Raw genomic sequence first — 24,600 nt, forward strand, 5'->3', positions numbered from 1 at the left:
ACCGTCCCGCGGTCTTTGATTCTTTAATGGATAAACTCAGTTTGCTGGTCTCACCCGTGATGGTGGAAATGCACAACAGTCCAATGTGGTTGGACTACAATACAGCAAATCTCATTTGTGATAATTAAATACCTTGAGTATTAGAAATGAGCGGACACGGCGGTCCGTAAACTGTACAAGCAATAATGTTGATACACAAGAATATCACACTATAATATTCTATCTCTGCCCAGACATAAACCTCTTACTTGAATCGCATGAGGACACAGGTAGAATGTGTGTTCATCTGTCCTTTAACTCCGACTCGGTTCCTTGAGGCTCGGGTGATGACGGGAGGCCGTTTCCTCACTCTGTCGGCGGGCGGTATGGCTGCTGATTCTCGGCGGGCTGGTGGAGAAATCAGCGACGTCGACTTGATTGAAGATGGAAGGGAAATCTTTTATCTCTTCACTTCTGCAGGCAAACAGATGAAGGTGCGGATTGCTCTGCGGTCTCCTTCGGATCTGTTAGTGTTCGGTGGAACACAGAGTAATCTCAACTCGTCCAGCGAGATGGAGATTGTATGGCCACAGTTTCAAGTCGGACGTTACTTCCTCATGCCACAAGGCTGCACCTGAAAGCAGCGATGAGCTGCGTCTACACAAGGTGGGCAAAGTTGCTGGAAGCAAATCCCGGAAGCATTTCAGAGGTATTTGTACTCCTGATGATGTCATGGTTGAGGTGCGTTCTGTCGTGTGCCTCATCCAATAGGAGTTGAGAGTTCGATCCTTTAGTAAGCAAGTCTTCATGGGATTTGTAGTCTGTTTTGGACTCCCTTTGTTTGATTTTGGCGCGATTTTTATCAGTAAAATTTATGACTTGGTATGTGGGCCTGAGTTAGGTTTTACGACTGTGTTAGGCCTGCCTTTGTCTTCTATCGGAATACATGAGGCCCAACAAGTCTGTTGCCTACATAACTCCTGCAGAAAACACAATCTGTCAGTTACTTCTTGCTGCCACCAGTATGCTGGAACCAGCAAATGTTGATCCCTCGATTTCACAGTTTCTGCAAACAGCTCTTTTGGCAATGGGCCATGTGACCCGCAAGCTGGGTAGTCTTACAGCCACACTTCTGGCAGCCCGCCGCCAAGTGTGGCTTGCCCAAGCACGGCTACCTGAAGACTGTAAGAAAACCTTGAGAGATCTTCCATTTGTTCCCAGGCATCTTTTTTGTCCTAATGTTCTGGAACTGTTGGAAAAGAGGGTAAAGATGACTGAGGCCACTAATAAACTGATGCAGGTGCAGCGCAACCCTACCTTTAGGATGCCAGCAGCTCAGACCCAACATCGCTATGCCACATCGGAGCAATGTTTCCACCAGCTCGCTACACCTCAGTCACAGCCCTCTCAAAGGCCTCGTGTTATTGAGAATGCTTGAGTTTTTTGGCCACCTCATTGACAGTTGCCAGGAGGACCCTGTCAGCATCCCCCCGCGACCACTAAAAGTCACACACATAAAGCCTGAGACACTCAGGCTAGTGGTCAATCGTTTTTCAATAGAACAGCTGGAGTACTTTAGGACCAACACAGCAGACCCCTGGGGTTTGACGACTCTGAGCAGGGGATATACTCTACAGTTTTGAAGCCGGCCTCCCAGATTTTCAAGAATTGTTCCTATGGTTGTCAGAGACGCAGTTCGTTCAATGGCTCTCTCTCGGGAAATTCGTTCACTGTTAGAGAAGGGAGCCATAGAAAAAGTTCATCCCCTCGTTCAGGGAGACGGGTTCTACTCAACATATTTTCTTGTTCCGAAGAAGGACGGTGGTTTCCGCCAATTCTCAATTTGAGGCATTGAATTTGTTCCTGAAGTTCCTTCCTTTTCGAATGCTGCGCACAGCTGATGTTCTTCGGTCTGTGGCAGCAGACGATTGGTTTGTAAGTGTCGACCTGAAAGATGCATACTTTCACATCCCAATTGCTGTTCATCACAGAAAGTTTCTGTGTTTCAGTTTCCTGAATCAAGCCTACCAGTTCAAAGTTCTACCTTTCGGTCTTTTCCTTGCTCCTCGCATCTTCACAAGGTGTGTGAGCGCAGCTTTGTCTCCTATTTGGATGAGAGGTATGCGTATTATGCCTTATCTGGACGACTGGCTTCTTTGTGCCCCCACAAAACGGCAGGCTGTGCAAGACTCCAGACTGCTTTTGAGACATGTGCAGAAGTTGGGTTTTTCTGTGAATGAGAAAAAGAGCTGCTTGATTCCAACACAGACCACTACGTCCATAGGAATGACCCTGAATTCCTGCCTAATGTCTGTCTCCCTGTCTCAGGAATGTGTGATGAACATTCTGCAAATCTTGGCTCGCTTTTGCCTGGGTATGTCTTTGCAGTACTGGGTGGTCTTATGACTAATAGAGATGTTAGCGGCTGCTACAGTGGTGATTCCCTGGGTTTACTCCACCTCACATCACTCCAGTTATGGAACAACAGTTTGTAGCTAGATACCACCAGACATCGGCATCGACTGATTATAATTTCTCACCATTGCATACGTGCGTTGAGGCGGTGGAGACAGGTAGAGTTGCTGAAGGCAGGAGTGCCCCTGGGTGTTGTTCCTTCTTGTCGGGAGTTGGTCATGACCGACGCTTCCCTCACAGAGTGGGCGGCAAATGGAATCAGAGGGGAATTTGCGGGCGCTGGACACCAACCCAGGCTACAGAACATATCAACCTGCTGGAACTACGTACAGTGTTCATGGCTTTAAAGTATTTCATGCTAGTCCTGGCAGGCCGCCATGTTCTCGTTCGGTCCGACAAAACCTCAACAGTGTTCCATCTGAACCACCAGGGCGGCACAAAATCCCGCAGGTCTCTACAGCTTACTCACAAGATCCTGACATGGTGTCAGCAGCAACTTGCTTCACTGAGGGCAGCTCATATTTCGGGAGCATGCAACCAGACAGCGGATGCTCTTTCCAGGGATCGAGTACATCCAGGAGAATGGAGACTTCATATAGAGTAGTGCAGGAGATCTGGCTATGATTTGGAAGAGCAGAGGTGGATGTTTTTGCTTCAGAGATGACCACTCACTGTTGCTTATGGTTCGCAAAGACAGAAGTGTCCAGTCCCTTGGGCCAGGATGCACTGTCTCACGAATGGCCGAACTGCCTACTATATGCATTCCCACCTATCTCTCTGTTATGGGAGACGTTACACAGGATCTCCCTGTGCAAGCACAGAGTGCTACTTGTGGCACCGTGATGGCCAGCCAGACCATGGTTTCCTTTGTTGCTGAGACTTCTGACAGGAAATCCATGGAAGCTTCCCCCCAGGAAGGACCTCCTCTCCCAGCTAGAGGCCAGTGTCTGGCACCTGGATCCAGCTCGTCTGCAGCTTTGGGTCTGGCCATTGGGTTAAATCCTTCTCTGGAGCATTGTGACCCTGCGGTTATTCACACCATCTCCAATGCTAGGGCTTCTTCCACACGAAAGACTTATGCTTCCCATTGGAAGCTTTTTTCTGCATGGTGTGAGGAGCAGGGGCTCGATCCTGCAAATTGTGAAATTCCGAGCATCTTAAGCTTTCTTCAATATTTATTGAAGGAGGGCAAAGCGGCTTCCACATTGAAAGTGTACGTCATTGCGATTTCTGCATATCATGTTCCAGTTGGGGGATCTTCTCTTGGATCTCACAGTCTTGTCTGCAGTCTTCTGAAGGGTGCACACTGTCTGAAGCCTGCTCGGAATCCTCACGTTCCTGTGTGGGATTTGCCACTTGTGCTTACATTCCTTTGCTCATCCCAGTTTGAGCCCTTGCAAAGCATTGACATTAAATGGTTATCCTTGAAGACTGCTTTTTTGTTGGCTATTGCATCTGCGAAACTAGTCAGTGAGTTGCACGCGCTGTCTGTTAGCGAATTGTGTTTGCATTGGTTGCCGGATGACTCCGGGGTGGTACTACGACCCAATCCTTCTTTTCTTCCAAAAGTCCTTCTTCCTCAGTTCATAAACCAGCACATTGAACAGGCCTCTTTTCAGACTTCTTCAGGGTCTGATTCAAGTGCTCAACTTTTGTGTCCTGTTCGTGCCTTGAAGTGTTATGTGGACACTACTGCTCAATTTAGACAGTCAGACCAGTTATTTGTCTGCTATGGTGGTGTGAAAAAGGTGCTCCAGTGTCGAAGCAGAGGTTGTCGAACTGGATATTGGAAACTATTACACTGGCTTACAAGGCAGCAGGGAAACCATTGCCCTGGGGTCTAACTTGCCATTCCACTTGGGCCATCTCATCTTCATGGGCTGTTTTTAGAGGAGTTTCCTTGGCGGACATCTGCACTGCCGCTACCTGGGCTTCTCCATGCATGTTTGCCAGGTTTTATAAGGTCAATGATGCTGCTCATCATGCCGTGAGTTCTGCAGTTCTTCAGGAGCGGCTTTAATTTTTCATCAGGTGGGTGGCATTCCTCATGACAATGTTGGTATGTGTCACCCAATAGTGTTTACACTGCTTCTGCCAGAGTTCTTAGTCACTCGGAATGCGCGAGAAAGGCGTACCGAGGCAGAGTGCTGACCTACTGTGCCTTATAACCCCCAGGGCTCAGCATACATCACTACGTGACTTTGTTGTTATATTCTCTCGACCTATCTCGCTGGTGCTGCGATAATCCAATAGTGTTTACACTGCCTCCGGCGGTCATCTGGAATTCACAGAACCACAGTTACAAGTGTAACTAGCGATTTCATCAGGAGTCATTCTGTATATTTTATACTACTTGTCACGTTTGAAATAAAGTGTTGTGACTGCAGATCTGCCTGTTATGTTTTTATATTGTCAGCAAATGGTTATGGTATATTGTTGACTGTTGAGAAGGTTTAGAAAAGGCACACACATTTAGAGGCAAATTCGGGCAATTTCAAACTTGTCGTGCTACAAAACATGAGATTAATCGTGAATAATTTTAATTTACTGACAACTCTCAAACTTTTGAACAGTAATTTTACACATTAATCTTTCTGGATAATGAAATGATAACAAAATTATTTATTTACATTTCCTTGTGGTTTTTGAAATGTCTGATGAAATTCGAGGTTGTGGTGGTTGTATCGGATAATTTTGTGTTGCATATTGTGCATCTAGCCAGTCTTTTTTTAATTCACACGGTCCAATGCGAAATCATTATATCCAAAGGAGATTATTTTGGGAACTCGACAATCATCTGTCATTGTGGCGCGTTGTGAGTGCAGCGTTAACAGTGTAGATGCAGATCAGTGATGCTGGCAGGCTTACATTTTTGCATATGAATTAATTGATGTTGCAATATTACTGTTTATAATAAGTTACTGAAAATAATAATAATAAAAAACATTCAAGTCATTGTCAAGTCATGCAGTTCAAGTCAAATCAAGTCTCGAGTTGCTGGTTCTCAAGTCAAAGTCAGGTCAAGTCATTTTCTTCATTTAGTCAAGCAAGTCACAAGTCCTTAAATTTGCGACTCGAGTCAGACTCGAGTCAAGTCATGTAACTTGAGTCCCCCACCTCTGCTGATAACTATCAAAAATAAGCTTGATATTATCAGGTTATTCTCTACCTTTGTCATCAAAACGTAAACAGGCATGCTTGGGCACATTGAATACGCCGGCAAGAACGCAAGTAAAGGTATTTACATGCAAAGCGAAATCAGGGTAATGGGCCATGCCCACATTAATACATTTTAGTTTGAAAATGCATATTTTTCACTACCTTTTGGCCTTTTGTCCAAATTGAGACAGCATTTTGAAACGCTCCCTCAAGTGGATACATTTTAAAATGCTGTCTTCACGTTGTAGTGTGGACTGGGAAAACGGATATATCTGAAAACGATGACACATTTGTTGTCATGTGACGCAGCCATGTGATCCATTCAACCAAAACAATCAAGATGGTGGCCCGTGTTATAGCAGCACTGTTGTGTCTGATATTCACTTTGATAGCATTGTTAAAGATAAATGTTACTTTATACAACATTTACATTGCATTCCTTCAAAAGTGACGGGAAGTTCACTCGGAATTGGTGTCTGGCAACGGAACATGAGGACAATTGCATTTCAGACCGTACATGCAACAGTGATTTTTCCTATGCGCAGTAAGGGGATTTAAGCATTTTCGTATGTTTCAATGTGGACGAGCAACTTTTTGAAAATGGCAGTGTGGACGGAGAGCGTTTTGAAAACAAAAACGCCATTTTCAAATGTATCCAGATTAATGTATAAGTAGCTTGAGTAGGACAGCATGTGGCGATGTAATGTATGTTTGTTTCGTGTGTAGTCACCAAGGACAACACAGTAAAAATTACATTATTTTGGAGCACCCAATCTTTCTCTCTCATCATATAAAGTTCACAAGCTCAACTCAAAATATATATTTCCTGTGGCATGGCAGATTCATGGTCTGTATGTGTCAGAAAGCATGAGGTGGCTACCTTGACTGAAGTGGCCTTCAGAAATCGGTAGACTGTTGATTGCAATGGCGCTAGTTCGATTTGCATATGAGAGCGACCCTTCCTCATCCTCATCAAATTCAATGCCAAAGAGACTTCTGCATATACACAAACATGTACACATGTATTAAGCATTTGAGATCTTTTGAGAACTAGAGCGCAACAGCACCCGCCCACTTTTCAGCCATCTTGGTTCCGGAAGTGTTTTCCCCATTCATTGTTTTCAATAAGGATTTCATAAGATTCTTCATAAGAGTTCTAAGCCATGAACCAAGCCAACCAGCTCTGAGGTGAATCACATCATTACAAGCTTCGATTTGACAATCGATCTATGTTAATTTCAACATATATAGTTTTGAAATCAAAAGTTGTATTTGTTAACATTAGTTAAGGCACTATGAACTAACATGAACTAACAATGAACAATTGTGTTTTTTATTAACTAACATTAACAAAAATTAATAAATGCTGTAGAAAATATAATGGTCATTGTTTGTTCATGATACCTAATGTATTAACTAATGTTAACAAATGGAAACTTATTGAAAAGTGATACCAAAATATATTTATTTTATGCAAAACATTCAGATATATACAAATGTATAAGTAGTTTGAGAGTGTAGGGAGACAGACTTGATTGCATCACTCGCAATGCATCATGGAAGTGGGCGGTCGCAGCAGAGCATGTTTGCCGCAACTCTCTGATTGGTGGATCTTTCTCTGCTGCATCATGGGTACTGTAGCTCTTCATCAGAAATTCCACAATTAAACAATTTTTTTTTAAACTGAAGAAATAACATGGACTGATATCTTCAACATGAGCATACACCACTGATTAGCAACCTCTGAGCTCAAGGTAGGTCTGTCTATAACGGTTTATAATTAATAGCTAAAAATAAATTCTCCAGTGGAAAGAAAATAAATGGGACTGTTACTTCCGGAACCAGACTGTTGCGCTCTACAATGCATTTAAACAGAAACACATATTTTGGGATGCATTCATGCTTGCATTAGGTCGTGCCCTGTTAGGGTCTTCGGTAGAGAAGATGAAGTAGGTTTTCTGCATGGGGAAGTCTGGTAGCAGCTCCTGGTCGCACACCAGATATAGAACATAATCATGACCTTCTAACTCCACCCACTCTGCCGGCTCTTCCATCAGAACAGACCAACCCTGTTGACTGTCTGAGGACATGCCTTTCAACACGACGTCACTATGGTTATTGACCCTTTGATGCAATAGATTCAAGAAAATCTCTCAAAATTCATTGTTTCAAGAGTTATCACCTGTGTTGTAGAACGTCTCCTACATGGTCCTCTTCATTTGACCAGGAATTGCCAGGGCATAAGAAAGACACACCTACGAAGTTATTATTACATAGTCTTAATAACATATAAACAGTTGTAAGATTAAGTGAGTTAATCATGCACTCCGTTAAAAAAAAGAGCAATTGGTAACCATTAGGTTGCTGGTTCGAATCCCCTAAAGTGCGAGCCATGAGCCATCTCCATCATTATGTCTTTGAGCAAGTCACGTAGGTTGCCCCAGGAGAACTGTCCCTCTTAAAAGTTTAGATACTAGATTAGTCTATTTAATTACTCTCATTAATTGTTCTCTGGTATATTCTCTCGAGCATGTGAAGTTATACATCATGCAATGAGATAAGCTGTATACTATACAAATACTATGCGCTATTCACTATGATTTGGCACATACTACTCCTAATTTTGCATACTATATGAACAATATGCATATATATAACTTGTAATGGTTACATTATGCAACAGTTGATAGGTGGAAACAGTAGTAAGAGATAATGAAGACTGAATGTCTTATCTGTACCAGCACACACACACACACACACACACACACACACACACGCATTTGCACACACACTATCACATATCGACTAATCTGCTCCAGCACAAACAGGCGAGGACAGAGAGACTGTAACTGGATGAGCAGAAGAATTAAAAAAACAAAAAAAAACAGAGACAGCAAGCAAGCAAGATTAGATGAAAGAGTAGAGACTAAAAGAAAGATATAGGGAATGACAGAGGAACTGATTAAATAGATAAGAGGAAAGTGGAGACAGATGACACAAGTCCTGATTTCCACTCTGACCCAGATGGATGTATTAACATGTATTAATTGACAGAGACAGTACTAGAGTGGGGACAGGATATTATTGGGGAGCGGGGGGATGCAAATAAGTGTGCGAAGAATCATATGTCAGTTGAGTGTTGTCTGTATAATGATAACATTTGTATGGATATGGCACCAAAACTTTGTTTTCATTTTCTGAATATTTTTCCTTGCTTGAAATATTGAGTCATACCAGTTTAAATTGGTCAAGCTGGCAAACTAGGTTTGTTTTGAAACATGGTTAAATCAGCTCAACCAGGCTACCATTTTTAACAAAATGGTCAGATTATCCAGGGTATGTCTTCCTGGTAAATTTTGGCCTTACATATATTTTACTTACATGGTCTTTTCATTGTAATATTGTTTTTTGAACACTACCATGGTAGCTATACAATTATAAGTACCTTGGAATAACTTATAAATACCATGGTATATGAATATGGTAATAATACTGTACTATGGTGTATATTCATGTGCCATGATGTTGTTGCATGATACCATCACTGTACCTGGGTGGAAATGGAAATGGTGTTTTGTTTATTGGCCAGACTTTAACTAGGTGAGAATTATTAATGATCAATTATTTTTATCTTGACAAAGAAGAAAAAAATAAAATAAATACACTATCAGGACTGTTAATAAATGGTGCATTACAAACATATGAGCTTTAAGGTGTCTCTTACCATCAAAACAGTGCACCTGGAGCACCGTGTGTGCTTTCTTGCGGTTGGTGGTCCACTCCAGAAGTAATGGAGAATAGGTGCGAAATTCTTCTGGGATCAGGTAAGATTTCTGCATGGCCTAGAGTAGTTTGTGTTGGCACAGTGCCTTAAAGCCATTCAGAACATAGTCTGACACAAATCTGACAGAGACAGATTAACTGTCTAAGTTCATGGCCTTAAAGGCTCATTTATACTTCTCCATCGAACCTACAGAGTAGGCACCTGACATGCACCTCTCCAAAAATGTAACCATGCATCATCTTAACACAGACCAATCGTTCCACTTTGTGACCATCCCCCAGGATAACAAAAAGGACATCTCCAAGATTATTTTAAGATCCATGCATCATATCACATTTGGGCTTGTTTTAATTGGTAGCATCTGCTGTTTTTACATTCTGTTTATGTTTCTTGAAGTTACAAGCAAAAACGCTACAAAAATCATCCGTTTACAACTTATTAACTCTAGGCTTTTTTTCTCTGGGCTTTTACTTGAGTGAAACAATATTTGTTGTATTCTAGTCAAGACCTTTCCCATCTGTATGATGTTTTGACCATATGTTTGACAGTATGTACAGTCAGTAAACATATTTCATAAGCTATGAAAACAGAACACTAAGGTTTGTCAGCAAATTAAAAAGCATCTATTAAGAGTTGGTAATATTGCCTTTATGCATTTGTAACAGTTCAAGGATGGGCAAGGAGGTGGCGGGAACCGGCTGAACAGTTAACGTAAAGTTTAATCAGAAAATGTACTTAAAACAAACATAAACTATCACAGACACACATGCAAACATATGTGCCTCCGACTCGTCTTTATCCCCCTCCTGGTTGATCCGCCCTCCTCCTCGTCACAGCATTGTAAAGTCCAGCTTGTAAGCTTTAAAAAATCACCTATTTTGTGTTAGTTAACTTAGTAGTTATTAAATAATTTGATGCTTTTTTTTTTTTTTTCAGCAAATAGTGTCAAAGTACACCAAAATATTTATTTATTATTATTTAAGCAACTCAAGAGCAAGCACACACTACAGTATATGTCTGATTATTTTTTTCTCTGCATGGAAGACAACATGTCTAATAAAAAAAAATATGTATACCTAAATCTCAGCATGTTCACATGTACTCACAGAACGATGCAGACACACCAACACAGAACTATAAATGCAGAGCCTTTAGCATAGTCTCAATGCAGAAATATAAACCAGCCTCAAAGAGGTCACTAAAACATCCTTATTGCACAAAATATACATCAACTCTTGCTTTATTCAAAACTGCGAATGTGCTTATATGTTTTTGTGTGTGTTTGCATGTGTTGTCTCACTTTAGTAGATATTTCTCCCTCTTCTCAGATGGGGCAAAGGAACTCAAACAGGCTGCCATCAACAACCAGCCTCTCTCTGCGTTTCTGCTGTTTTTATCCCACCACACTTGATTAGCCATCTGTGCTAAGATCTCATCTCTGATTGGTGGAGTGGCAAGGCCCCTCTGAATGATATAATTTCCAAACAGGGTTTCTTGAGCACCGTTCAGGTTTGTATCTCCCATGAAATGCAAGATCTGTCAAACAAAACACACATACACCAAACATTCAAACCAACGCTGCTAGAAAATCCTTTTGATGCTGGCTGGTTTTACATGATTTTAGGATAGCTTTTTATTAGCACATGTTGCTAAACTGACATAATTAATTAAGCACAAATGCATAACACACAAAAATAGTAGGTAACATTATATATTTTGATTTAAAAATGGAACAAATTCTTTTTCAGACTTTCACACTAACTCTGCTGGAAAATCCAGCTATAACTGATGTAGGCTGGTTTTACATGGTTCCTACTGGGTCTTGATGGTTGATCAAAGTTTTGAAGTTGCCAGAATCAGAATGAGCTTTATTGCCAAGTATGCTTACACATACAAGGAATTTTTCTTGGTGACACAAGCTTCCAGTGCACAAACAAGACATCTATAAAAATATAGAATAAAAATAAAAGTGAATAGAAGATAAAGTATATATGGAAATACACAATAAGACAATATTATATATATATATATATATATATATACACACACACACACACACATATTTACAATATACAAATACAAATCTGTTATATACAGAAGCAAGGGAATGTAATGGCAGAAGAGGTGTGGTATGTTGGATAAGCTGTGTATTACACATTAATTATTGCTCAATGGGGCAGTTTTAACTGTTCATGAGATGGATAGCCTGAGGGAAAAAATTGTTCCTGTGCCTGACATTTCTGGTGCTCAATGCTCTATAGCGCCTCCCAGAAGGCAACAATTCAAAAAGGTAGTGGGCTGGGTGAGTGGGGTCCAGAGTGATTTTTCCAGCCTTTTTCCTCACTCTGGAAGTGTACAGTTCTTGAAGGGAGGGCAGGGGGCAACCAAAAATCCTCTCAGCAGTTCGAACTCTAAGAAGTGTGACTAGTAGACTGAGTTTATGGCAAATGATACATTACTAGTATAAACACATCAAGAGCATCTTGCTTCAGATCATCTTCAAGATGTGTCAGTGAGTTCTCCAATGGTGCTATGAGCATCCCAAACTGCAACTCCTGGACACACATTAGGCAAAATGTATTGCATTATGTCCTTAATGTGAGAGACATATGATTATGCTGTGTTTGTGTGTGCAAGCAGGCAAGAAACTCACCCTGAAATGAGTACGTATGTATTTGGTCATCAGATGGTTGTTGATGTCCAGTGGAAGGGTGAGCTGCGAGTCTGTCTGTATTCTAGGAGCCTGAACCAAAGCCAAGCATTCTGAATGACGCTCTCTACCAGCTACGAGAAAGAAAAAAAAAAGCACATATTCCTCAGCATTGGCATTATTTTAGTAAATTTCATTTTCTGAATATTTTTCCTTGTTCGAAATATTGAGTCATACCAGCCTTTAATTGGTCAAGCTGGTAAACTAGGTTTGTTTTGAAACATGGTTAAATCAGCTCAACCAGGCAACCATTTTTACCAAAACGGTCAGATTGTCCAGGATATGTCTTCCTGGTTAATTCTGGCCTTATCTATATTTTACTTACGTGGTCTTATCATTGTAATATTGTTTTTTGAACACTACCAGGGTAGCTATACCATTATAAGTACCTTGGAATAACTTATAAATACCATGGTATATGAATATGGTAATAATACTGTACTATGGTGTATATTCATGTATGTACATGTTCATGTTCAAATGAATGTCTAGTTCTGAGGAATATTTTGTCACAGAAATGCAGGTGGTGATTAAATATGTGGTTATGATGTGCAGAAAGCAATAAACAGAGGGTGCGTCTCAATCAGCTCCCTAGTTCAGTAGTCAGGGCAGGCCATTTCTAGAGCTGTCCCAATCGCAGAATTGTTCCAGTGCACTGAAACATTCCCTCCCTAAAAATTCCAAGTATGCACCGAAAAACAAAACAAAACAGGGATCGTCATTCACTATGTTCCTTTACCGGAAATGTCATTATGTCTTCTGAAAACCAAAATGTGCATGAAAGGGAAACAACCTTTTAAACAGAGTGTTTAGCAGAAGATTAAAAATACTCTTCTTTGTATTTTTATTTATTCTTTTAAGTCATTTATCTTTCGTAATAACACTGTTAATTTTAATATCTACCACAAAAATGCATGACAGTGTCATGTATACAGTGATGTTGTTAATTCAATAACAGCTGTGTTTAAAGACGCAACCTTGTTATCGTGTTGCAGGTGAGTCATACGTGTCCCAGTGTTCAGTGGTTCATCACCGTTGCCAGTGCTCGGATTTGTGTTCATTATATACTGATTCACAACAAAAGGAGCAAGGGAATGAAATGAGACAACCCAGAGAAATGCACCCCTCTGAAAAGCCTCACAATATCTACCCTTCAAGCGCATCTGACATTGCTCTCAGTGTAGACTGTATGTCAAAATGTAAACAAAAATATTATTAAGTAATTAAGAAGACAGTCTTCCACAAGACACAATGGGGCACTTGAACAATCTGCTGTGGCTTGTAACAATACTGGAACATTTACCACCTACCTACTTATTCACTCCTACAGAGAGAGACAACATCAAGAACAGTGGAAAATGTTAAAAGCTTGAGATCTGCATAACATTGAGTTTTGTCTGTTTGAAATTTTGATGAATCATTGATCATTAAAAGTATTCTATTCTTTAATAATATTGGGTAAAAATTAGCACTCGTTATTATTAGATAGCGTACCCTGATGTATCTTTTCCGATTAACAATAAGATGTACCATTGAACAGAATTTGATCAGGTTGATACGCATTTTCAGAAACTGTTGCCTAAAAAGCAGAGGGAGGGTGAGGGGAAGTTACTGTGATTTAAGTGGTATATTACATTAGAGGCTGTTCACACCAAACATATTTTTGTGTCCATCTGTGCTGTTTTTCAAATGCTTTTCAATGTAAATATGCTAGAGGGAAATCTTTGACTTGTAGCGTGCCCTGCTGTTTTTTCAGCATCAAGTGCAGGAGTGCCAAGTTTTCAGATGCAGAAAAAAACACCTGTCAACTTTTAAAACATGTAGAGACACCTACGTTCGGTTCTATTCATAGTTCTGCATATAGCTTTTTTTGATGCAAGAATGCGTTCTGTCTGAGTGATCCTTTAGTCTGCAACTTTGTTGTGGTTGCATAGTTTTGGAAATGTGTTGAAAAATGTTGCTTTTATTTTCAAATAATTTTTTTTACAGTTTGTAAAACAAGCCAACACAAGCCTAAGATGGTTAAGCTTGTCAATCAGTTCAAGCTGTATTTTAGAACATGGCTAACCAGCTCAACCAATTCCCCATCAGCTTACCCAAAGTGATCTACCAGCCCTAACCAGGTTGACCTGGGTGCAACTGGCTGGTAGTCTAGCTGATCAATCTCCAAAACTAGCTTGTGTCCAATTGCAACCAGCTAGAAATCATGTAAAACCAGATACAAACAAAAACTGGTTTTGGCTAGATATTCCAGCAGGGTTGAAATCCCTGAACTTCAAAATATCACCTGGATTCATAGAAAGAACTTTAGCAAAACATTTTTCTAGCTGTGAATCTTGAAATTATGTCAAGTCAGCATGCAATACGTTTGCAAATTGCACGTCATTGAAGTTGAATTTCATGTTTACCTGGTAAGGAAGCCCTTGCAGTGGGCCTGGAGTCTTGTCATGTCCAAATGGAACATTGTTTGTGGACAAAATGCATTTGCACGTAGCTCTGAAGTGTCAGCGCAGCTACGTGCATCATACAATCACGTTTACTCTCCATTAACCTCCTTCAGGAAGAGCTGAGACCAGAAGAATATAATTCAAACAAAGATTAAACAATGTAAAAAAGACATTGTTTTTATCACCACATCCAGAAAATGAAGTGTTGAGAAGGAGTGATTCTTGAAAGTGCTGTCTTTTTATTATGCTTACCTTTGACACACCTACTTGATAATCTCCTTTTAGGATTGGGTAGAGCTTCATAAATTATCACACAGTTATCTCCATCTGGAGGTGGTGGCTTCTTCATTCCCAGCAGGGCTTTGTACTTGAAGACACATTCCCAATGATGCTTAAAGCAGTATTCTACACTCCAGTTCACATCTATACTGTATATAGCACTAGACTACATTACACACCACTTGCACCAATTGCTTTGTGTAATAAGCAACAGATGTTGAGTAGGTACCAATTTAAGAATTTATGGAGCAGCACTCTGATTGGATTGTCCTCCTTCCTGATATAGATTGTGTCTAAGATTCCTGAATATCTGAGCTGAGTAATAACCAAATCAGAGTCAAATATACCAGGTTCCTAAACACAAACACACACAAATACTTATAGTCATGCACATAGGGGGCCTGGGTAGCTCAGTGGTAAAGATGCTGGCTACCATCCCTGGAGTTCGCTAGTTCGAATACCAGGGCGTGCTGAGTGACTCCAGCCAGGTCTCCTAAGCAACCAAATTGGCCCGGTTGCTAGGGAGGGTAGAGTCACATGGGGTAACCTCCTTGTGATCGCTATAATGTGGTTCGTTCTCGGTGGGGCGCGTGGTGGATGGCGTGAAGCCTCCACACGCGCTATGTCTCCGCGGCTGTCTGAGAAGGCCACCTCCGCCACCCGGACTGAGGCGAATCACTACGCGACCATGAGGACTTAAAAGCACATTGGGAATTGGGCATTCCAAATTGGGAGATAAAGGGGAAAAATCCAAAAAAACAAAAAACAAAACAAAAGCCATGTAATAAGTGGGCCACTCAGACAGTTTGGGGTTCCTGATCACCCTGTTGGGATTTATTTTGCAATGACAACTGACTGACTGTACTATCCTACCCTTACTATCAAGCATACATTGACTCCAATACTAAAATATTTTGAGTAGTATGGACCTTATTCTGAGTAGCACCATCGTTAATTTGACAGGGATGAAAACGAAGCTGTGAGGGATAGAAGTACAGTTTGTTCTCAATATGTTGTCTACCTTGAATAAGGTTTATTAACCTAAGAATTAATGTCTGCTTCTACCTTGTTCCTATTTGGCTTTATGCAGCGCACAAAAAATGTGTTGCACCTGCAAGAGAAGAAGAGATTCAATTGATTAAATAATGTCAGTTAAAGTCACAAAATCTAAGAATAGACACATTACAACACATGTGTATGTACTGATTTGTGTGTGTAATGCTGCCTTCAAATCTGAATGATCGTATTTACAAGATAAGCGCACATGAATGCCATCGCAATGTGGTAATAGGAAACTCTTTCCTTTACACCCGGACTTTCCAAGTTGGAGGAATTTCAATTAAAGAATGATTTTTTATGCATTTTAAGCATTGTCAGTGAAGACTAGCTTCAGCTTGCCAGAAAATTAACTGGCAACACTTTACAATAAAGATCCATTTGTTAACATTATTTAACAACATTAGTTAACATTAACTAACAATGAACAATACTTTTACAGCATTTATTAATCTTAGTTAATGTTAATTTCAACAAATACTAACACATTTTTAAAATCAAAAGTTGCATTAGTTAACATTTGTTAATTCACTATGAACTAACATTAACTAACAATAAACAATTGTACTTTTATTAACTAACATTAGCAAAGATTAATAAATAATGTAAGAAATATATTGTTTATTGTTTCTTCATGATACCTAATGCATTAAGTAATGTTAACTAACGAAACCTTATTGTAAAGTGATATCAATTCATTTAGCCAATATACAGTATGAGATAACAAAACAAGAATCACTTGAACACACATCACATTATAATTGCTTCTTCAGAGCTCATAATTAGGAACTTCTCAGGGAAATAATACATCTCTGTGTGTGAGTAAATATGTGTGCATATGTGGGACCTCTCCATCTTGTCAAGGAGCTCCTGTAGTGATTGCTGGAACTTGGCGGCCACTGTAGAGGGCTGAAATCTCTGAGTCACTGAGCTGTTCCTGTTCATTGCTCCTTTTTGCTGATTAAGCATCTCAGCATGCTTTATGAAGAGATCTGACACCATCTAGAAAACACATTTATACACGCACAAGAGAAAATATGTTGACATTCATACTTCAGGTACCACTGGTACACTGCCCCTATATTTTGAAGTATATATCTCAGATGTTTCTCTTAAAATTCATTAAGAGAAATAAAAATAAATTCAAATGAGAAAATTTTGACATAGATTTAGAGCTTTAAAATAATGTGGATAGCATTCATCTTGGGAAAATTTGATGATAAATGTTTGTATTGAAATCTCTGACTTTGGTACCACTGAAAAATGCACACAGTTGATACATAGTTGAAGTCTCTTCTGAAACTCTGGAGGAGACACATTTGAGATTACTAAGGTCTTTTTTATTCATTAGCATGTCTTTATAGGCTCTCTATCATTTTCACTTAATTGCTGTTAAAGTGCAATGTCTGAGATATGAAAGAAATGTTTTAATTTTTCACAAATACAGAAATTAAGAGGCTCATTTTGTCCTGGCTCTGCATAAATAAATCCAATACTTCCTGTCGGACCTGATCATGGTTCTTATCCAGGAATTTATGGACCTAAAATCAGAACATTCAAAAATGCAAAAATGGTAAATTCATAAAAAATCAGGATATGCATTAGAGAGTACTATGCTATCTTCCGTTTGGCATTATATAATGGTATAATTAAAATACTGCCTGTGCATTATGCAATTACTAGTACATGGTAAGTTACACTGCCAGCATAGTGATTCACAGTGAACTCTGGCAGTGGCATTTTTGGCCTGGAGTAGAGAGGGCTGTTTCCATTTTGATAGTGGCACTTTTGAAGGAAGGTGTTGTCAGTGGTCTGCCAGTGTAGTGTAAAAACACAAAGTAAATATGGATATTGTGATCAACTAGAATAAACTCTGCAGTGCATTCATCTAACAAAAGCATAGGTTTATGCTACAGAAGGCATTATAAGCATGTAACATTAAAATACAAGTGTGTAAAATAGTTACCTGAGGAAAGCAGCTCTGCTCATCAAGAATGTGGAGTATCCCATGGGGTTTTGCAGATATAAGGTCTATGCATGCATGGTTGTCAGTGAAGGCCAATACTTTCCAGCTGATTTGCTCTCGAATGTACTCCTCCTTCAGGTAAAGACAGAGAGATTGACTGTGTGTTTTTATCTGGAGAGATTTTGTTATTTTTATCTTCCCCTGATTCTCAGAGTTTCAGAATATCAAAGTGTGAACTAAATACATACCAGGGTTATTTAATTTACCAACTAACATTTGCATTCATGTCTGCATGTGTGTATTTTCTCACCTGCTCCTGTTTGAAAATAATTTTGGTGAAGAAAAACTGGAGGGTTTCATTGGCATAATTGATACAGAGCTGCTCAAAACTGTTGAAATTCAAATTCTGGACAACACAAAACCAAGATAAGAAAATATGGAGAAATACATCTGAAATTTTTAATGATAAAGGTGCTTTTTTGAATGATATAAAACTGGAGCTAAATTCCAATGTAATAAAGAATTTGAATAAAAAAAAAGGTGATGCAGAAACTAACCCCATTTGCCCTTTACATGGAATGACATTGCAAGGTAACACATGCAACTTATCTGGACCTTGTTTGTGTATATGTTTGTGTGAGTACATGGGAGTGGTGTTATTTACCTCAAACCCGCATATATCCAGTAAAGATATGGACAGAGCATCATTTTTGGGGTAGATGCATTCTGTCAGTCAATGAAAGAGTAAGGAATAAAGAATCTTGGCAACTGTATCTCTGTGATTGGAGTTGAGAAAGATGTACTTCAATGTAATAAAATATATCTATTTAAAGAGGGTGCTCTGGGACTGTACAGGTCTTGTTAATGCTGTAAGATAATGCTACTGAGTGCAATGCATCCCTGGCATCCACGGCACTTTCTACTGTGAGGGGAGTATAAATCTTTTCTGTCATTGCATCTTGTAAAACAACAAACAACATGCTACACAGTTATATGTCGATCACCATTCAGTCAAATTAAAAGTCAAGAAAAAACTGACGGCCATAAAAAGTCATATTCACTCTAAAATCAAAAGAAATAAATTATTTTTGAAATAACTTTCAAATTTTTAAAGAAAGAACTTTTCTTTTTTCAAATTAATAATAATAATAATAATAATAATAATAATAATTATTATTATTATTATTATTATTATTTTAAAGAAAATTAAGCCTATTTTTTGGACTATGTTTTTAAAACAATTTTGTTTTAGCATTGACAAATTTTAAAGAAAATTAAGCACATCCCTCCCTCAGTAAAAACATAATTCATTTAAATATAACAGTAAAAAATAAATGCTGTAATTTGATTATATTATGGGGAATGCTTAATTGTAATAAAAATCTGCACAATGGAAAAATGTTTCTAAAATAGCCTTAATGTTCTATATGTTTTCAAGAGATTCACCCTTAGAGTCATTACACTGCAGAGTAAAGTTATTTCTGAGTTGCCTCCAAATTTAGTTTAAAAATGCAATGCTTTGTAACAGAGATTGCTCTGATTCAGTTTATGATTCGGTGTACATAAAAAGCTTCATTAAAATGTCCTTTTTGCACCTTTTCACGGTATACAAGCCACTTTCGATGAAGCTTTTGACTGTTTTTGGTTAAATCGATAATCATGAATCATCTTGACCCAGAAGCTGACCAGGATAAAATATTAGCCTCACCTAAACACACTCTATGTCACTTACACAGTTATAGGCAGTGTATTCAATTGATAATGTTATGTGACAGCTGATCCACGTAAGTGGTGCTGTAAACACAAACCTGTGGCCTCTGGAAAACAGAGCTTTACTTATTAAATAAGCAAGATGCTCAACATGACTCAAACCACAAACACATTCACACAATCAAACATAGTATTCATGTAACACCTTTCTTTATTTCATAAAGCCTCTTTCCATAAAGCTGACATAAAAAAACAGGGTGACACAAGGTGTTAAAAATATTCAGGTGAACATCATGAAAACATGTCCAGGTTTCACCCCCCAATTTCTTTTTTTTTTTTTTCTTTTTTTTTTTTTACAGGTTTCATGAGATTCATGCATTCATTTAATAGACTGTTATTGATTAAATCAAGATGAGATTTCTCTTAGATGAGTGCAGATATAAGTGGTGAAGTCTTAACACTTTAGACATTGTATTATTTATATGGACTTTAAAGGTTTTCAGTAAAATTAACCCAGCTTTACAAGGTTTTCAAGACACCTGAGGCAACTTTCTCCACAAATAGCCACTTTTACATTTTCTTTGATAAATTTTGAATCTGATATTTTTAAGAAACTTTAGAGGTTGATGTAATGGTGCTCTGTGTATAATACTTTTCAAATATTTCTTATCGGGTGTCCTCGCTAATCTTCATTGATCTGTGTGTGATGTAATGTTAAGGTATTCTGGCAGTGAGTAAGCTATTGGGTGTTAAGATTCTCAAGCCCTGAGCAACCCTGATTGTATTACGGTGGTTTACATAGAGCTGAACTCAGAATAATTAAATTAGGTTACTGGAACTCATTAACACAAACCAGCTTACATGTCATTACAAGGTGGCTTAGCGACAAATGCATGTGCTCTGACATATTTGACCCATAAATAAAAATTCTGTTATTATTTATGAACTTTAATGTCGCTCCAAACACGCATGCGCATGTTATTTTTTTCTAAGAACATTTTTAGGAATCTTTACGCTGCTCTTTTCAAATGATGATAGTTCATAGTGACTACATCTGTCAAGCTCCAAGGGGACAAAGAAACAACATACAACCACAAAAAAGTCTTTCTTTAAGATTCTCCTAAATTAATTTTGTGTTCCACTGAAAAAAAAAAAAACTTTGAAGGTGATGGCTTTCTGTAGACCCTCTGGAGAAATCCAAAGCAGATCAGCAACTGCTCGAATCTCCTGTACTCACATCAATATCTGTTATCAGATATTTAGTGCCATTTTACTATGATATTTACCATGGTTCTCGTACAGTTCCAAATAAACATGGCATTACCATTGCACAAGTCAAAAATCCATTGTATTTCCAGGCTAACAAGTTTAAATAAAATAATAATCTTTAAATAATAAGGTACTTCAAAGAAAAACATGGTATTACCATCATTATTCTCTGCAGAACAAAAATTGGTATTTACCAATCAGTGGGCGTTTTTCAACTGCTATACACGATTTGACTACTACATTGAGGTTCCCACTTTCATTGGATAGTTCAGAAATGCCCATCTCAGTTTGAAAATGCCCACAGATTGGGAAATGCCCATTATTGTTCCACAGAGACATACATCTAGTATTATCCAGATACTTTTTGATACTTTTTTGTTAGTGTTATACCTCCACTCAATGGAAAAAGACATTGCCCAGATGCAGTATGGACGACAGAACTCTGAATATGCTGCTTTGGTCTTCAGGACTGAAGTGGAGAGTGTCCATGGCACTCTGTAGCCTTCTAAAATCCTCCCCATCATCCTTCCCAATGATCTCAAGTTACCACCCTTGAAATAACAAGACACAACCATGACAAATTACATTTGTATTATTATATGATACATCTATTTATTATTGATCTGCATATCTTTGCAACTTGCATCTGTAAATGTCTTTACCTGGTTCAGGTAGTAGTAGGTTTTGGCCTCCTGTAGGTAGAATGACCGTTTTGTATGAGTAGGAAGCCCAGCCAGCATCTCATAAAAGATGTGGTAGTTTCTCTCTTCTTTGGACTGCACATGCACAGTCCACATAAGGTCCCAAATCTCAGTGACGAAAACAAAGCTTCATTAGTCTTTCATTAGTTAAGGGGACAAGAAACAACAGACCTGAAAAACAATCCCGGACTTCTCCAGTAGATACTGGGAGGTTATGGCACCACTGATCACCCCTCTGATAAAAACAATACACATCCAGTCGATTAACCAGTCCCTTCTCAATCAGTCTTTCATTCCATTTCTCACTCTCTCTCTTTGACATTCTGAGGTTAAGTAACAACCTTACTGCCCTACTTTCACACAAAGGTCAGGAAGGGGGGTACAGATTCAGTTCCCTTACTGTGTCGCCTCTCAAGCAACTATTTTAGGTTTGAGAAATGTTACGATGACATGGCGACTAAGTGTAACTACATAATATTTTAGACATTTTAATTAAACCTACATGCTCCCACTGACCAACAGACTGAACTACGATCTCCTGAATATGTTTCAGAATTGAAGTGATATCTGATTTCTACATTTACAATAAAACACTTTACTTATTCCTCCAAAAAGACCTCCACAAAATTTCCAAAGCAGCTGGAATTGCAATTTCCAACCATCTTAGCATTCCCAAAGGACAAACAGAGGAGTTGCCTCTACAGTCTAAATATTGAGAAATAAAACTTAATATATTAAATGTAACACTTTTCAAAGAAAGGAGGCGGCGAGAAGCAGACTTCCTGGTTCAGGTAGGCATTTTATTTTCCTCACTGCAGCAGATACACTCTTTCAGGGTTTTCACTCCGTTCAGTACTTCACTCTCAAAAATAAACAAACTTCTTCACAATAATAAACTCTCAACTTCACAATATGATCTCTGGTACCCAGGCTCTCTCTCTCATCTACTTGCGGTGTGGCTCTTTTTATGCCGCTCTCCCTGTGCTCACTGAAATTAGAGACAGGTGTTAGACATAATTTAGCTCAGGTGTAAGTGCACTTACCGCTTTCTCTCTCTCTGGAGAGATGCTTGACTACACCCCCGCTGCCACAATTAACTAACACTAGGTTAGTATAATTAGAATATCAACAAAAAAGATAAATACTAAATTACACAAATTTACCTCAATCTGTACAGAGGAAAGCATTAAAGAGAAAAATTTATATATATATATATATATATATATATATATATATATATATATATATATATATATATAAAATAAACATTTTATATGTTCATTTGCTAACATTTGTTTGACATTTTTTTGCATTCCATGATTTTTTTTTCTGTTATGAATTCTTAACAAATGTCTTTGTCAGTGGCTTTTACATGACATTCAATCTAGTTCTATTATATGAATGCAAGTCTGTGGTGACCGGGATTTTGCAAAGTGAAATGTATTCCTGGATCAACATCTTTTGTTTGTCCTGGAGCAACAATCCTGTGAAACAAACATAGTCCTACAATAGCCTTATCCCTAAAACTATCTTAAAACCACCCCCAAAATTGGATGGAAATGAAAGGTTGAAAAATATGTGATTGAAGCCCCAACTCCAGTCCTAAGCACAACCCATTTTCTAACCCAAAAATCTGATTGGTTGATAGGAATGTTGTTCCAAGCCCAACAATGGCGTCGATCCAAGAACAGGTCCTGTTTGGCGAAATCACTTTAAGAGTAAGGATGTGTGAGTGCAACTTGTATTAACAAGGTCTATGAAGGAAATTAAGTATGTATTTTATTATTGTTTACACATACCTACTGTGTAATGGTGAATTGCAGTGAGGTACCCCAGAACCAGTTTGGTTGCCTCCGTTTTATCAGAACCACTTTCCCCACTACAATACAAACACTTTACTAATACAACATTACATAGGCACACAATAATACACAAACTTACACAGTCTGCATGCTTTATTTTTTAACACAGTCAACTTCACAACAACAAATGACAAACATACACAAACACTTTCACCTCACCTTATAATGATGCACTGGTTTCTCTTGATGTCCATCACTGTTGTGTAGGCAGTGGTTGCAATGGCAAATAGATGACTGATAACAAAGAAGCATAATCAAACAGGGTAGGTGTCTTTCTCTTACTTTGAATTATACACAGTATATGGTGGTAAGTTTTACATATATGCATTAGAGTATAGAGGAGATCGAGTTGTTGTGATTGTGTTGTTGATTGTTCAGACTCATGGTTGGTTATCTCCCAAGCATGGCCCTCGTACTGCAGAACCATGTCTGTTCTGTAAATATTAAATAGTTTGTAAGGATTCACTGATACCACAATACTGCCAATGTAGGTCTGTTTAGATGACACGGGAGAGAATGACCATGTGGTTAGGTTTAAAAATGATCTTAATAACAATGATATTGAAGATATTTTGAGTGTGTTTGTACACAGTAATTAGCATGCTATTCTTTTCAAATGATGTAATATTTAACAGATGTCTTGGTGATGTATGTGTATGCTTACTGGGGTATAACTACATAACTCACATAGACAAGCTCTTGGTCAAAGCAAATCTTCAGGTTTATTAAAATTGCTGCTTCATTTAGCTCCCTGCCAGAAATGGACAGAGAATTTATTCATTTAGAATCTAATTATCCACATACACTAACTGTGCGTTTATTTTTATGTTGACTCGCTCCATTGGTGTCATGTCCTCAGTTCCATCCCTTTCCCTTTTCTCCCTGTACCTCACAGTAGGTAGGCTCCTTATTGAATACATCTGTTTAAAAAATGGTACTCATGGTCATGAAAAACCATTATGCAAAAAAGTCTAGTTATGCAAATAATTAAAATACAAAATAAAACATATGGGAGCATTTCATAATTGTCAATCCATTGAATTACACTAGAGAATACATTTTCTGGGGAATTACACCAAGTTGCCTTTATTAGGGGCTGCATTACATTAATGCAGAGATTCTATCACTGGTCAGAAAGGTAACCTGAGCATAGTTATAATCAGCCTTGTAAATCTTATCTGACATCTGATGTAGTTGCAGACTGCAGCCAAACCCCAATGAAGATAGGTGAGCTTGACTGGGCCTTTTGTTAATGCTCAAACC

General features: G+C 38.6%; 1 pseudogene; it reads right to left on the bottom strand.

Annotated features, from left to right (window-relative positions):
- LOC127445569 (unconventional myosin-XV-like) overlaps positions 1-24,257 on the bottom strand; it is a 46,004-nt pseudogene extending 21,747 nt beyond the window's left edge.
- Positions 24,258-24,600: the final 343 nt, after the last annotated feature.

The sequence above is a fragment of the Myxocyprinus asiaticus genome, chromosome 8, assembly GCF_019703515.2.
Source record: "Myxocyprinus asiaticus isolate MX2 ecotype Aquarium Trade chromosome 8, UBuf_Myxa_2, whole genome shotgun sequence".
NCBI classification, from domain to species: domain Eukaryota; kingdom Metazoa; phylum Chordata; class Actinopteri; order Cypriniformes; family Catostomidae; genus Myxocyprinus; species Myxocyprinus asiaticus.